Source organism: Cibotium barometz, chromosome 53, assembly GCF_041138505.1.
Source record: "Cibotium barometz isolate CiBa-2024 chromosome 53, ASM4113850v1, whole genome shotgun sequence".
Taxonomy (NCBI): Eukaryota; Viridiplantae; Streptophyta; class Polypodiopsida; order Cyatheales; family Cibotiaceae; genus Cibotium; species Cibotium barometz.
In genome coordinates, this window is record NC_141098.1 from 36,794,259 (window position 1) to 36,805,996 (window position 11,738).

Below are 11,738 nucleotides of genomic sequence, written 5' to 3' on the forward strand. Positions count from 1 at the left end.
ATATAGATGCACATATAGACTCTAAGAAGAACACGACTTTGCATTGGAAATGGTAGATCTCCTACAATCATTCTGTAAGAAAAGAAACATATCAATCTTGCAAGATTAAAAGAAGTTAAGATTGTACAAATGTCTCTCTCTAACTAAAATAAGAAACACTTACAAAAGAACAGGCAGCACAATTGAGTTTGTAACCTTGCATCGATAGTTTTTCAAAACTCTTACATCATCTAGAGAAAATGTAAAAATTCTTGTTTCTTGCATAACATATAAATGAACATCAAAACTGGGGCCAAGAAATCGCAGTGCCTCTTGGTTGTGTGCATCCAGGTCATCCAACAATTGTTGTCTTTGAGCATGGTGGCATAATGCTTCGAGCTATTCAGCTGCTTGTCTTGCTTGTGCTCTGCTTGCTCTTTAGCCGTCTATTCTCTCTATGTAGGTCTACCCCTCACTTTCAAGCCAAAATGAGTGTCCTACTCATGGAAACTTCTTCTACTCTCACTCAATCCCTCTCTCTTCTGAGGGGAGGAATCTCTAGGATATTTCTCATTCTTGAATCAAGAATAGAGAGAGGAGACAAGAGACGGTCGTATCTATAGCGCACTCGCAAAGCAAGTGCATGTCTTTATATCCATGACGGTCATATCAAGAATAGAGAGAGGAGACAAGAGACGGTCGTATCTGTAGCGCACTCGTGAAGCAAGTGCATGTCTTTATCCATGACAGTCACACGATATGCATGTGTTACCTTGATGTAGCTATCTTGGAAAAACTCAATCAGAAAATCCTTAGTTGCCTCTTGAAGGCAGGAGAAGGCTGAGGGCTGCCATTGTGCCTAGAGTCCATAATATTCGCACATGCCATGAACGCGTCTTGGCGATACATAACTGCATACATCTCATTGCATGTCTAAGCTTTGTCATCATGCCACAATACTAGTAAAGGCTTCGTCATCTGGAGCTTTCCTGTAATTTGGAGGATGGCTTTGGGGACGAAGCCACCTTCTTTGCTACACTGGGGTCGGCGGTTGCCCTCTTAGCAGTCTTTTCTATTTGGGCCATCTGAAACCACCACATAAAACATAGTAGTGGATGAGATAAAATAAAAAATGTTAGAAAAAGAGCAATTTTATATAAATCACCACAACGTGAATAGGTCTTCTCTCCCATGCCGAAGGAGCACTATTGGGTTGTGATGATTTGTAAGAAAGTAGTAGTATTAACATTATGAAATAACCAAAATAAATATTTTGAATGAATTATTTTTGCATATTAAGATATAATCAACACAACTTGAATAAGCCGTTTCTATGTGCACAGAGATAGCCCTATTGTGGTTATAGTGATTTGCGTTGGAAGTCAAAGAAAAAAAGTTATTTTTGTTCATTGAAATAGATTCACCACAACACTAATAGGCCATTTCAACATGAAAGAGAAGAAAAAGTGTATGCATTGCCAAACATGGGGTATAAATAAACAAACCTACACAAAAATAGAGGTGTACGGTTGCATGATAGATAGTACTGTTAAGTCATATCGGGCAATAAATTTGCACGTGAGAGAGGCGATTGAATGATTACATGTGCATATGTGATAGACATGTGGCAGCGATATTATGATAGATATTATGAATGAATTATTTTTGTGTACTAAGATTGAATCACCACAACATGAATAGGCCATTTCTACGTGCATGGAGATAGCCCTATCGCGTTGTGGTGATTTTAGATAATTTTTTCCTATGTATAGTTGTATGCAAAATAAGTTTCCCCACAGGTGTGAAGAGATGTGATAGTGGTGCATTCACAATAAGTGTACACATGACACATGTCATCACGTGTCCTAGGTAGCTGCATGATGACAGGATGAATGATGATGTGTGTCATCACATGTCCTAGGCAGTTGCATGATAACATGTTAAATGATGACATGGATAATTTTTCACACGTCGACATGCATATAAAAACGATAAGTGCATTTGTTTTGCATTTTTGGCTACGTTTTGAGCCATTAGTTTGTTCTTCAATCATTCATCCGAGTTGTTTTCTACGTTCTTCCAAGAAACTCTTACAAAATTCAAAGCTATCTGCACCCTTATATAGGTATGTTGATGCCAATCCGCACTGTTTTGATTTTTCATATTTTATTTCAAGCTATATCTTGAGTCTTTTTTGTGTATTAAGATAGAATCACCACAATGCAAATAGTCCGTTTGTTCATGGACGAAGACAACCTTGTCGCCTTCTTGTAGTGATTTGTATGATGTGCACCATTTCTTGAGTTATTTCTTGATTTACACATTATTTCAAGCCATTTCTTAAGTTATTTTTATATATTATGATAGAATCAGCATAACATGCCATTTCTTTGTGGACGTACATTGCCTTGTCGCGTTGTGGTGATTTGTATTTAAGTCATGGTATAAATGTTATTTGCACCATTAAGACACTTTAAAAACACTATTTTTGATTCCTGATACAAAGAAAATGCTTCTAGACATGTTAATTTGATTTGAAATTATTTTATTTTGAACTTGTTCAAGTCACCACAATGCAATCACCACTTATCTTATTGGATTCTTGTGATTCTTGTGTGAATAACCATCTTATATTACTACATATTAACTCTTTACAGATGGATTCAAGCGCATCTCTGCCCACAGACACCACCAAAAAAGATGTTGTATGATTTTCTATATAAACTGGAGTTGCACGGTCACTTCGAGGAAATATCAAAAATGTTTAATTGTGATTTTTCTCTAGAGGACTTCTTCACGGCTGTCCGCATTGAGATTTCAGAGCATGACACACAATTCTCAGGATTAACTTCTAGGGACAAAATTATCGTTGGAAATGATGCGTTCATGCATGTCAATGACATGAAGCTTAATAAAATCCTTCAAAGGGTTCTAGAGAGCATGTAGAGGATTGAGAAAGAGTTCCTTGTTCATAGCCACACATGCCACTTTGTGAGGTATGATCACGATCTGATCTACTATCTAAATTTGATCCTGGAAGATGATGACCATGAAGAGCAATAAGATGTCAAAGTCGAAGTTGAGGAGGAAGAAGAATTTCATCAAGGAGTAAAGATTCTTAACTTTGTTGAGGAGAGGGATTTAGCTCAGTCTCTTGATGTTTAGCATCTTTGTGAGGAGACCTGGATTCGGCCTCAGGAGGACATAAGAGTGCAAGAAGATATTTATGACATCCCTAAATTTTCTTTGCCATTTTTCCAAATCAAAGATCTCTAGTATTTTTTGATATTGGATCTACATGCAACCTTTAACCTTAGGGAGGACTACTACCTCACAATCATTGCATAAAATTATGAGGAGGATGATAATTTTGTAGACACAGAGAGGGTAGATAAGTACCTTCTTCCCGACTCCAATTTTAAGGATACATAACTCCTTACTATTGGGTGAGCCTTGCAAATGATGTTTAGAGATGCTTGATTGTATGAACAAGCTGGGCTCCCATTTAAGGAGGAATTCCATAATATTTAGAGAAAGCTCAACATTTCTAATATGGGAAAGAATGTTGATCCAAGGGAGTCCTCAAGGGGAAGGATGAATGTTGAGCAAGAAGAGTCCTCAATTGATCTTTGGATGGATGAATTTCTTGTCTATGATGAAATCCAAAGGTGTATATGAATGAATGGATCATCCACACTTTTTGATAGTTGCTATATATGTGTTTTGTTTCTTTATTAAAATGAAATGTGTTGCTTATTTGTAACTCGTCGTCTATAAAGTCAACTTAATTCGTGAAGGCAAAGGCTCATGCATTGAAGGATTGGGAAAGGACTCGACCCTTGTAGAATACATAAAATCCTTTAAATTGCCATAGAGTTTTATATATGACCAACATAGCCTGTCTAGACATAGCCTGGTCTTTGCCCTGTCTAGACATAGCCTGGTTTTCCTGCCCGTGTCAAAAGTCACATCTTTCTGGGGTTTTCCTATTACATCCTCATTGGGTCCTCCCTCCTTGTCATTTTCGGCTCCTACCTTGTGCTTTCCCTTTAAATACAACCACCAGATATGGGCCAATTTTTGTTTTTGTATTTTCTCGCATGAGTTTCCCTACCTGCTCCTTGATATTGTGATGTAAGACCTCCTCCCATGCCACTTTCATTTTCACTTTCATTCCAACGTTAGCATTCTTTACCATCTCGAAGGTTTTGCTAGACATGCAATATGGTTTGTGGGTGAGATTAATCATCTCCACCACAAAACGCATTGGCTTCTTTTTGTCCTCATTTGTTGTGCCTATGATTTTGAACTCCTTAGCCTTTTCCTCCAATGGGACAAATTCCTTGATCAAATCTTTGTCATCATCAGGGTTGGCTTGATCTCAGCCTCCCCCTAAGCCAGTAATTTGAACACTTCAACATGGTCAAATACTTTCTTCTCACCTGATGATAGTGTGATGACATTGGATTTTTCGATCTTCTCCAATTGCTTCGCAGCTCTAAATTTGTGCTAGAGCTCCTCCCATGGTAGCTCTGTGAATTGCTTTAGTCCCATCCTATCCAGCCATTTGGCATGCTTATCTACCTCCTTGTACAAGTTGGATGAGAGATACTCAAATTCCACCATCCTATAAGCTACAAAAGAGTTAGGGTTGAGTGACCGAAGGCAGAGGAGTAAAAGTAGGGTTTAGCATAAAATATTTTGAGAGTGCAACGTAGTAGAGAATTTTTACACAATAGTGACCTGCTGCAAAGTAGTCCTTCGATGGAGAGATTTTCATCCATTGTCGTGGCACATGCCTCCCCTTAGGAAAAGGATAACAACGAGGACACATAAAGTAAAGTTAGCAAAAAATGGCAAAGAGAAAACTTACAAATCATGCGAGCCAGCCTGCCTTTCCTCTAGATCCATACTTCAGTAGTTCACACGTGCACCGCCTTTTGTTGAGGTTGTTGAGAACCTTCCCTAGCTTCCTTTTTCCCCTTATTCCAATCCTTAATGGTGCAGTTGGTGGGCATTTGATGTCCCTCTTTCACACACCTCCTTGCGCGAGACCTCCTATTATTGTGGATATTAATAATGTGATTCCTCACCCACTCATTAGAAAAACGTGTGTGTGGTGCGTTTGGAAATCTCTCATACATGCACTACACTACACTACATACATGAAGTCCTTATCTTTATGCTCCCCCCATGGTATGAGAGCATCCTTATAGGTTTGGTTAACCAAATGATGGAAGGTATAATAAACCCTCCATCCCATTGTGAGGGAAATCCCAAGCCCAAACCAAACATGATGTATAGGTAGATGTAATGTATATATGATGATGTGTAATTGATCTTATGTGGCAACCAAGTGTAAAGGTGCAGGTGCAAAATAAAAAAGGAAAGAGTATGGGTGAATAAGGAAGCCGGGCGACACAACATTCGAGAAGGAAACCAAGGGCAATAGGTCGAAGAATGAGAATTGAGAAGTTTTCTAAAGGAGAAGTGGTTAGTGTGACCATAAGAAGTGAGCAAGAGCGGGTAGAGGCACTACCCGAAGAAAAGAGAAAAGTGTGGTTTATTAAGGGTGTGGCTAGAGAGACCACCAAGGAGGAGAAGAGAGGAAGAGAGAGAATGCAGTGCAGAGGCTACTTGCAAGTCACAACTTCCTTTGTTGAAGTTTGTAGGCTAGAGATCTTGCTGATTTTCAAGATTTCAGAGAAAAGGACAAGACATTGTGAGAGACATTGTTTGGGATGTGCTAAAGACCAGAGGATTACCTAGGATGCGGCTTCCCTATGATCTCTATGTAGCATCTCTATTGGCGTAGTCTAGTTCTTACTCAGCTATAATTGTTGTTTGCAAGTTGAATGCTGGGTTGTGTGAGTTTGAGGAAGACATGATGAGATCTATCTGTGGAGGACCCCGAAGGTTTTTTGGATCTTTTTTTCTGATACGTTTACCCATGTCTTAGGGATGTTTAGACATTGAAGTGTTTTATCTATCTGATTCAGAGAGTTGCAAAGTCTTTTGATTTGATGTTCTAGCTGTGGTAAATGAGTTGTTTTGATAGAGTTCATGGAGATAAAAACACCTCAAAGTATTAGTCTAAACAGTGGGGAGCTGATGCTGAGCCAGGGGTGACTAAGTTAGAATCAAATGAGAACATACAGAGTCAGACAAGGTCAATGTGCACCTTAGGAATAGACATCCTAAGGTCATTTGGTCTCTTATTACCATGGTTTACAGGAGTAGGTATTGTAGGTAGTTCCCTTGATGTAGGAGTCACTTTATGGTGAGACTGGTGAGATAATTAAAGGATGGTGGAGCCAATCTAGGAAGCTCCCACGTTTTTCCCTTTGTTCTCCATATAAAAAAGGTCCTACACTCTTTGGATGTGTAGAGAGAAGCCCTTGTAAGTTCTTTGTGCAAGCTACCATATGTTGGTAATATAACTTGGTGGGCATGATCTTATCTCCTCATTTCATTAAGGTAATCTATGTGGTATTCAAGTTTATCATTCAATTCATTGTCTTGATTTGTTTACCCATCACATGCTAAGTGCATTACTGTGCATTGATAATTTTGGTTATGCATCATTATCTTTGTGATAAAACCATTCTTGTATTCCACTCTCATTTCATATTTATTAACACCAATGAGGTCATGGATGATGTCAAATGGTGACTTTACATGTGGACGAGATTGAGTGAGATGTGTTCACTTTATGTGGTTCCACTTGGATGGCTATGTGAGGAGATGAGGATAAGCTCTCTTGAGCTATAAAGTGATGTACTTGGATCATTCTAATGTATGAGATTTGTGTGGTATTTGACTCCTTAATCTTGCTTTTTGGTGTTCTTAACCATTGTCTTGATCTTCTTTATCACTTTAGTCCTTCATCATGAGTAGCTTGCCATTGATGCTGTGAATCTTGGAGCACACCAATTTCTATCAGATTTGAGAGCTTGGCCTACCGGGTAGTAAGGACTACTAAACACCCTTGAGCAGATTCCAGGTGATTCAAGTACAAACAAGGCAAATCAGGGTTGCCCAAAGCAAAAGAAAATTCTGGTTTTTGCAAGCTTTCCATTGGAGCTTGGAAGCGGTGATGTATGGTGAAAATAGATGCAATCTGGCAAAGAAACATGTATGTGACAAGGATGAATGTATTGGCAACTCATGTGCAAGCCCTACACTGAATTTGGAGCAAATATGATGCATTTAAGTGATTGAAACTTACTGGTTTTGAAGCTCTCACAAAACAGAGAAAAAGAGTCACTTGGTGGATGAAATTAGAGCTCTTTTTTAGCAAAAATTACTCAATTGATGGGTTGTACACATGCCTTGATGTGTTAGGCAATCATATGTACTATCAATTGACACTACAAAGCTCCCAAATTTCCTCTACAGCAGGCGGCGTAGCTCATATAGAGAAAACAGAGCAGTTTTTCACATATTTGCTAAGTGGAGGAGACAAATCAAGTGTTGTGTGTGATAAATTCCAAAATTGACTTAGAAATTGGTTGGTACATACACTTGAGAAGAAAGCTACATGATTGGTTGGAGCAATTATGCCTTATGGAGCTAGAAATGAGCTAATTAAACAGGATGTCTACTGTGTTTAGTGAAACAGAGTGTGATTAATCAGCTAATTACTCTCTCATCTTAAACAATTGGCCTAATTCCTTTTACATGGAGTTAGTGGACATCATTGCTAAGCTAATGAATGCTTGGTCTCTCAATTTGGACAAGCATTGAAGAAATTCGAGCAATTCTACTATTGGTTTTACTGGTTTTTCTGGTTTTTCTCAAAACAGAGAAGGGGGTTTGACAAAATTGATATGTACGCATCTTGGTTAGTGTTGATATTCAACATTGATCTTGTTTAGGTGTCAATACAAGTTATCCACACTTTATTGAACTACTACATTGCAATTTGGAGCCTTGAAAAGCGCATCAAAATAGGGTATCTTGGACTGCGTATGCCAGTTCATTTTGGATGCATACAATTTGATTTTCTACATCAAAATTGAAGTTTGTTAAGTACTTTGGAGTATTTGGAACACTTATTAGAGTGTGGTTGAGCTGAGGAAGGCTCATTTACAAATTTGGACATGTGCAAAAGGTGCATTTACATTGAGCAAATATGTCGGATAATCCAGTACAAATTGTGGGTGAGAAGTTGGATAGGAAGAACTTCCAGGCATGGAAGTATAGGATTAAAAGTTTTATGAAGGGAAAAGGTTTTTGAAACCTTATTACAGGTGCGGAGCCAGAGCCAAAACTACCCCAACAACCTACATAGCAACAGGTTATAGCTCATAGATAATGGTTAGAAAGAGCATACAAAGTTTTGCATTATCTGTCTATATGTATTTCGGATGCTATTCTCATACATATACATGATGCTGAGAATCCCAAGGATGCATGGGATACATTGGTAAAGCTGTTTGATACAGACACTAGTGCTCGCAAGTCTCAGTTGCGACAACAGATTCATAATGTGAAACGGAATAGAAGAAGCATCCATGATTATGTACAAGAGATAAAGAAGTATGCAGACGCATTGGCAACAATCAATGCTCCCATGCCTGATGATGATTTGGTAGACATTACCTTGCATGGTCTTGGCAAGGAGTATAAGTCTTTTGATACATCCATCTCGGTTCAGAGTACAGCTTTACCAGATTTTGATGAGTTAGTTTCACTCTTGCTTGTTGAGGAAATCAAACTCATTGATTCTTTTCATGATGCATCTACTAGACATGATGATAATGGCAGAAATCACGCTTTCTATTCACAAAGAGGATTTAGAGGTAGGGGAAGATTTGCATCACGTGGTCGTGGTAATGGTCGTGGATGGCAGGACAGGTCACCACCACAACAAAATTTTCAGCCTACATATGGTGCTAGAGGTGGTCGTGGATATACACCTCAGAGAGGCAGAGGTAATCCTTGTGGTAGAGGATGTTGGCAAGGCCAACAAACATCTATGCAAAATGTGGAATGCCATTACTGTGGGAAATTTGGTCATATGGCACATGATTGTTTTCGCAAACAAAATGATTTGAGAGGGGGTAGAGCACAACATGGTGGACATTATGCACAACATGGTGGTGGAAATTATGCATCAAGCAGTAATGATGGCAGCGCAAATCACTTGTTTGCCATGAAACATGTTATGGGATCTATGATGACAAATGCTGAAAGTGATGATGCTTGGTATATGGACTCTGGAGCATCAAACCATATGACTTGTCATGGCGAATGGTTTGAGCATATGAAGCCTATGGATGTGAAAGGCTATGTGGAGACAGGAGATGATACCCAACATGCTATCACACATGTTGGAAGTGTACCATTGGTTATGCACAATGATGAAACAAAATCTATGGCAGATGTCTTGTATGTGCCTTCTATTACAAAAAGTTTGGCCTCAGTTGGTCAAATGGTGGAACAGGGTTTACAGGTTCATTTTAACAAACATGGTTGCTTCGTTGAGGATTTCAAAAATGGATGTAGAGTCATTGCCAAAGGCAAGAAAGAAGGCAAGTTGATTCCTGAGTTGAAATCAGCCATGTTCTCTAGAAGCCGAAATGTGGTATAGGACATTGACATGTGGCATAAAAGGATTGGACATGTGAATATACAAAGGTTAAAGAACATGCAGGCAAGAGGCATTGTTAGTGGGCTGCCTAGATTCAAGTATGATGGGAATATGCATGTTTGTGATGCCTGTCAGTTTGGAAAGCAGGCGAGGTTGCCGTTTCCTAGAGAAGGCAACATGAGTAGCAGGCCACTTGAGATAGTTCATAGCAATGTATGGGGTCCTGCACAAAACCCATCCATTAAAGGCAGCTTATATTATGTGACATTTATTGATGACTTCAGCAAAATGACTTGGATTTACTTTCTCAGAGAGAAAAGTGGTGTTGGGAAATTTTATGGACTTCAAAGCTTTTGCAGAGAAGTAATATGGCTCTTGGATAAAATGTTTGAGGACAGATGGAGGTGGTGAATACACCTCACATGCTTTTGAGAATTTCTTGAGAAAGCATGGCATACAAAGACAGTTAACTTGCAGGTATACACCTCAGCAAATGGTGTTACTGAGAGAAAGAATAGAGTCATTTGTGAAGTGGCCACGGTGATGCTCAATGAAAAGAGCATGCCAGATTATTATTGGGCAAAAGCATGTGCCACTACAGTGTATATACTTAATAAGACACCCACAGCAGCCATACATGGAAGTACGCCAGAGATGCGACTTACAGGTTTTAGGCCAGACATTGGACACCTCAAAGTGTTTGGATGCATAGCTTATGTACATGTGCCTGATGAGAGAAGGAGGTAGTTGGATCCTAAGGCAGAAAAGTGTGTGTTTGTTGGATATGCACAGGATCGCAAGGCATATAAATGTTACAATCCACAAACTAGGCAAGTGGTTATCTCATGAGATGTGGTGTTTGATGAGCTTGCTAGTTGGTACAAAGCAAAGGATGAAGGTGTCATTGATTCTCTTTATGCTGATGTGCATGTGAACTTGCCACAAGCAAGTTCTACTTCTATGTTTGGGCTAGCAGAGTCTGAGAGTAGCACTATACGTCCATGGTCAGGACGCTTGAGGGGCATGAGAGTGTGAGCACTAGGAGTAGTGTTGTGGATAAAGGGAAAAAGAAAGTTGAAGGAATTGGAATTACAGGTTATGAGTCGTCAAGTTCAGAGAGCTTGGATGAGGAACTTGGCATACCTGTTTTACGCACACCTGGTGCAAGGCAGGATAGATATGTGCCACCACATGCTAAAGTGATAGGTGTTCAGAGTGATCCGCATGCATTGCGGAGATCCCATAGGGTCAGGTATCCCAGTTGACAGGTTGACATATCGTGATTTTGCTATGCATTATGCATATATGACCTCTTTGGTGAAGCATGTGGAACCTACATGCTATACAGAAGCTATTGGAAAGCATGTATGGGAGAAGGCAATGGATGTTGAGATGGACGCTTTGGTTCATAATGAAACATGGGATTTGGTTGCATTACCACAAAACAAAAATGTCATTGGTACAAATGGGTTTACAAAGTGAAATGCAAGTCAAATGGTTCCATTGAGTGACATAAAGCAAGATTGGTAGCTAAGGGTTATGCACAAACCCAAGGCTTGGACTATGATGAAACATTTAGTCCAGTGGCAAAGATGGGAACAGTGAGAGCAGTCATTGCTATGGCTGCAGCAAATGGTTGGGAAATGCATCAAATGGATGTGAAAAATGCATTTCTAAATGGTGATCTACAAGAAGAGGTTTATATGGCACAGCCAAAAGGATATGTACACCCAAGATATCCCACTCATGTATGCAGATTAAAGAAAGCTTTATATGGTCTAAAGCAAGCACCTTGTGCTTGGAGTGATAAGATGAGCCGATATCTTATCTCTCTTGGATTTCAGGTTTCTACAGCAGATTCTTCACTCTATGTGAAGAAAACAGAATGGGATTGTCTTACTTGTCATCTATGTGGATGACTTGATTGTCCTCACAGGTGATCATGCTACAGATGTTATGCATGTCAAGAAGGCATTGAGTGGGCAGTTCGACATGAAAGATTTGGGTGAATTGAGATACTTTCTTGGAATTGAAGTGATAAAAGACCATGCAGGTACATGGTCAGTGCAACGCCAATATGCATTGGTGGATATGTTGGCAAAATATGGGATGACAGGGTGTAAGCCAATGAGTACACCTTTGGAGCAGAATGTGAAGTTGCGGG